The sequence below is a fragment of the Primulina tabacum genome, chromosome 11, assembly GCF_025594145.1.
Source record: "Primulina tabacum isolate GXHZ01 chromosome 11, ASM2559414v2, whole genome shotgun sequence".
Classification (NCBI taxonomy): domain Eukaryota; kingdom Viridiplantae; phylum Streptophyta; class Magnoliopsida; order Lamiales; family Gesneriaceae; genus Primulina; species Primulina tabacum.
In genome coordinates, this window is record NC_134560.1 from 32,867,274 (window position 1) to 32,872,974 (window position 5,701).

Below are 5,701 nucleotides of genomic sequence, written 5' to 3' on the forward strand. Positions count from 1 at the left end.
TGATTTCACCCATTGGATCATGGTAATAACGTCTAATAGCATCGTCTCATAATCATGTAGGTATCACTGATAGTGGTGCCTGCAAGAACCTTAAGTTGAGGTTAGCGTACAATATGATCTTTTCAACTCATATATTTCGATCAAATCTTCAACAATTGATATATCAAGAGTTGCATATGGATTCAATGACGATATGATGTATCCTTGAGTAATAATAGTGATATCGTATATGCAAGTAGAGAAAATACCTTTTCCTAAAACACATTTCTTGCTCTGGCCAGAGACTCCTTCCAATATTAACTTATCATATCACATATGATGGCATCTTCACCCGTAGTAGGCAAATGGTGAAACCTCGACTGCATTTGTAACGCCCAAAAATCAGTCCACGTAGACCGCATGTATGAAAATTATTAAATTGCTAAAATATTTTAATTAAACGATTTTGGATATATGAATGATATATTTTAAGTGACTAAATGATTAACTGTGTAACTTTTCTCGATTGCATAATTTAAAGATTTTCAGACGAATATTTGTGGTTGGTCGGGCACAGAGGACCGGAGACGATTAAAGTGTTAAAGTTTTAAAAAGCTAAATTTTTAGTTTTAGTTAAGAAAAATTTTATTTTAAATAATTCAAGAATTTAGTATTTTTGGAGTCGGAATTTAAATTAATTAGTACGAGCAAGGAAATTATGTATTTTATAAGAGATTTTTTTGGAAATAAATATTTTTAGATATTTTAATTTGAGATCTAATGATTTTATAAATTTTAACGGGCCTGATTTATTAATTATAAATTAAGGTTAATTACGCTCATTAATTAAGTATTTAGAAATATTTTTCTTATTTATTTCAAAAATATAAAAATAAAGAAAGACTCCTAGCCCTAGTGGACACACACAAAAAAAAAAAGTTACGTATGAATTGAAGGAATAGTGGCTGAACCATCATTGCTTGCAAAAGGAAGTTTTCGATTTTTTTCTCCTTTGTTCTTCGATTTTCTTCCTCGCTTTTCCTTCCGACAACGATCACCTGACTTTCTTGCATCCCAAGATGGGTTTTCGGTGCGGTTTTGGCAAGAAAAAAGGGTAGAAATCGGCCTCAGTTAGTCACCGACGTTCCACCGCTTTGGTATTCGTATTTTGAGCGTTTTAAACGCAAATGCATGTTTTCAAACCATTTTTCATGCACCATTCAATCCATAATATTGCATGTATGCTGATTTTGTGTGAAAAGTTTAAAAGGGTGATGTGTTTTAATATCATACTTGTGCATCTCATGTTTTCATGAAGGATTCTTAATGTTTATGGAATTGTTAAAGGGGGGATGAATACCAAGGGATTTAAGAGTCGAACTAAACGTTTAAGGGTAATTTTTGAAGGGAATATAACCATAGGGAATGCCTCAAGGGCAGCACACCTGCACGCTAATCCCATGAAGGCCGAGCAAGGGAAGGGGCTGGTTTGGGGATCCATCGTTCAAGGGGACTGCATGGGGTCCTAGCCATGGTCTTGAGGGTTGATTTATGGTCCTAGGATGGTCTTGGTTGGGGTCAGATAAGGCCTGGACGAGCTGGTGAAGCACAGCGGCCGTGACTCCAAAGGTTGTGCATGTTGGCTTATTAGGGGGCGTGTGGTTCCTAGGGCAAGGGGATGGTGGAAAGGACTGGTCCAGGGGATAGGGTCATGCCTCAGGGTCCTGGTGAGGGTCTAGTGTGAACCAAGAGTCGATCCAAAGATTCCCACAGCCGCTGGAACGTGAGAACCCTTGCAGCACGCAAGGAAGACGTTTGGGACACTGCTAGTGCGTGGAGTTTAGAGCATGGTGCGTCTAGTCTGTTTCCAAAAGTGCCTGATTAGGGTCTTGTTTAGGTCTAATTAAGGGGTCTATGGCCTGGTTCGGGGTCGTTTCGAGCCATGGTCCATTCGGAGTCGTAAATTGCCCGAACGTGTCAAAAAAGGGGAGAATTGAGCCTAGGTTAAAAATTTAATCCATGTTTATGTTTTGACTTGGGCTTGGGAACTTCCAGCAGCTTATATTGAGTCTTGGGATGATATTAAATGTCTGGTCTCATGTTGGTTCGAGTCGGAAGGGTAGTTTGGTCATTTGTTTAACCGAAAACGCGAAAGCGGTGGTAAACGAGTCATCCGGTAAGAGAATTGAGTCGTTTTTGAAATTCAGGCATTTAGGGACTGAATTATAATAATTTAAAAATTTTAAGGGAATTAATGGCTAGTTTCGAAAAATATTGGAGGTGATTTTGCTATAATACGAAAATATAGAGACTTAGTTGTATGAATCCGAAAACTTGGAGGGTTAAAATCAAAAATTTGGGGGCTAAATTTGAGAATTCGAGAATTTGGGCCTTGATTACAAATTTTAGGAAAATTATGGGGTCATTTTAGCAATTTTCGAAAGCTATGGGGACCGTTTGCATTAAAATCGATAGTTTGAGGGGCTAGGAATTCGATAATTTAGGCTCAATCGAATAATTCGAGAACTTTGGGATTTAGGTTGCAATTTTCAAAAAAATTAAAGGTTCTAATTGAATGTAGTCGCCAAATAAATTACCAATTAAGGGTTACATAAAGAATTGTGATTGAGGAAGTTAGACAGATATGTAAGTATGGGGATGTCCTAAGAGGAATGTGAAATATTGCTATTAGAGATTTTGATGAGAAAGTAAGATTTCCCAAATTAATAATTTTTGGGTATTATAGTGGATTATAGATATTTACAATTGTATTATATATATTATAAGTGTATGTCGTAAAACACAAAGCACAAAGAATATATATATATATATATATATATCATTATCGATGTTTTGAATTTATTAAAATATAAGATAAATTATAAATAAATTTTGATCATTACTAATAACTTGAAGAATAATAAAAATAATAATTACACTATGTTGAAAATTCTATGTACACGAATTATCGTTGAATGTCTATTTTCCATTAAAAAATAGATGTATAAAGACGATAACTACAAATTAACAACTTGTATAATACGATACAAGAATTCTATAATAAATTATATTATGTTGAAAATAAAGAATTGTTGAATGTTGAAAAATAAGAGTTGAAAATAAGAGCTGTAAATATTGAAAATTAGTGTGAGATGATGTATGTAATGATGTATTTATTTTTTTGATTATTTCCAAAGAAAATTCTATAAATAGGTCTCTCAATTTGAAAAGAAAATCACAATTGAGTAGAGAGAAAATTTTATAAAGTCTGTAGTTTGATATATTTTTTGAGTTTGAGATTTTTACTTTTTACAGTAAATTTTTACTTTTAACACATTGCGCATGATACTCGAAGGTTCGGTTCTCCATATTTTTCCAAGCTCCAAAACACAAGAAAAAGGTAATAATATTCAAAAGTAAGAGTATTTACTTTACTGTTTATTTATTTTTATTGTATATATATTTAATGTATAATATAATGTTATTATATAAAAGGAGTCTATGACACCTCATTATAATAACGTGATATGATTATACTGCTTACATAATTTTATTGTGTTACTGTTTAATATATATATAAATATATATATATATATATATATATTTGAATAATATCATGTTATTATATAAAAGGAGTCTATGACACCTCATTATCATAACATGATGACTATTTATATATTTTTATTGTGTTATATAATAATTTTATATATATTTGTATAATGTCATAGTATTATATAAAAGGAGTCCCTGACACCTCATTATAATATTGTGATATGATATACATAATTATTTAAACATGATTAACATTATGTACATCATATTATTACCATGAAATTTACATATACATACACTTATTTTTTAAGATTTTGTAACGGTCATAAACGGCTAGTTTTTACTCTATAAATATGACTTCACAAACACATTCAATCACTCTAAACTTATTATTCCTCCCTAAAAATTTTTTCATCAAAATTTTCGAAGAAGATGGTTCTTTCAAGGATATTTTGTATAATTATTTTTGTTACTATACTAACTAGTCTTGTATTTATCGGAGAATATATGTATCGCGTTTTTTCTTTATTTTTAAGAATGCTTGTATTTATAATTTATCTGTTACTTTTTATTTTCATATTAATAAAACTTAACTAATAAAATGTATTGTTATTTTTCTAGTATCACCATGTCAAATTTGGCAAAGCTCGAATTTGTTGCATTAGACATTACAGAAAAAATTATATGTCATGGATTCTTAATGTAGAAATTCATCTTGAGTCGTTGGGTCTAAGCGAGATCATTAAAGGAAATGATATCTTTTCATCACAAGAAAAAGCAAAAGCTATAATATTTTTGCGTCGACATCTTGACGAAGGTTTAAAATGTGAATATCTCATCGAAAAAGATCGTGTGGATATGTGAAAAGGATTAAAAGAAAGATTTGAACATTTAAGGGAAATTATACTTCCGACCGCCCGTGATGAATGAAATATGTAGAGATTTCAAGATTTTAAGAAAGTTAGTGATTACAATTCGGCGATGTATCGAATAATCTCACAATTAAAATTTTGTGAACATGAGGTTACGGAATCAGAAATGCTTGAAAAAACATTTTCCACGTTTCACGCATCAAATATAACTCTACAACAACAATATAGAGTGCGTGGATTTGCGAGATATTCTGAACTTATCGTATGTCTTCTTGTGGCAGAAAAGTACAACTAGCTGCTAATGGAAAATCATCAGTCTCGACCCACTGGATCAACAACATTTCTAGAAGTAAATGCCGTAAATAAAATGAATTAAACCTGGAAACCAAAATCAAATTCAGAGACAAGGTTTTGGTCAAGGTCGAGGTTGTGGTCGTGGAAGTGGACGTGGAAGTGGTCGTGGTCGTGGTCGCGGCCGTGGTTTTGAAAATAATCGAGATATTTATTTCTATAACTCATCTCAAAAGAGCGTCATGAACCACCCACTGAAAAGATATCATGAGAACATGAGTGTTAATGATAATCACTCAAAACGATTTGAAAGTTCTTGTTCTAGATGCGGCACTCCAGGACATTGGTCTCATATTTGTCGAGCCCCCGAGCACCTTTGCAAGCTCTATAAAGAATCGATAAAGGGGAAATAAAAAGAGACCAACTTCACTGAACTCAGTGACCAGTTTGAGTGATTCAACTCATTTTGATGCTGCAAATTTTCTGAATGATTTATCTGGAAATAATCAATATACTGGTGGAATAGAAATGAAAAATATTGACGATGCAGATTTTCTCAACGATTTCTTTGAAAATGAACAATATATTGGTGTAATATAAATATAAAATAATTTATTTTTCATGTACTCATATGATAATGTTTTATTGTAAAATTATGATATACCTTATACTTTTCAATAAATTATATATGTATTATCAGTAATTTTTTTTCATTGCATATTTTTTTTGAAGTTCAAATATAGAAACTTCTATGAACAAAGCTAAACAAGGAACTAATTCTATGTAAGTTTGCATACCTGATAGTGGTACAACACACACTATTCTTCGAGATAAAAGATATTTCTTGGAACTAAAACCAACAAAAACAATGGTGAATATAATATCAGGTCCTGTAGACTTGATAAAAGATTGTGATAAATCACATTTTTTGTTACCTAATCGTACAAAATTTCTGATAAATGATGGTTCGTATTCACCACAATCGAAAAAAAATTTGTTGAGTTTTA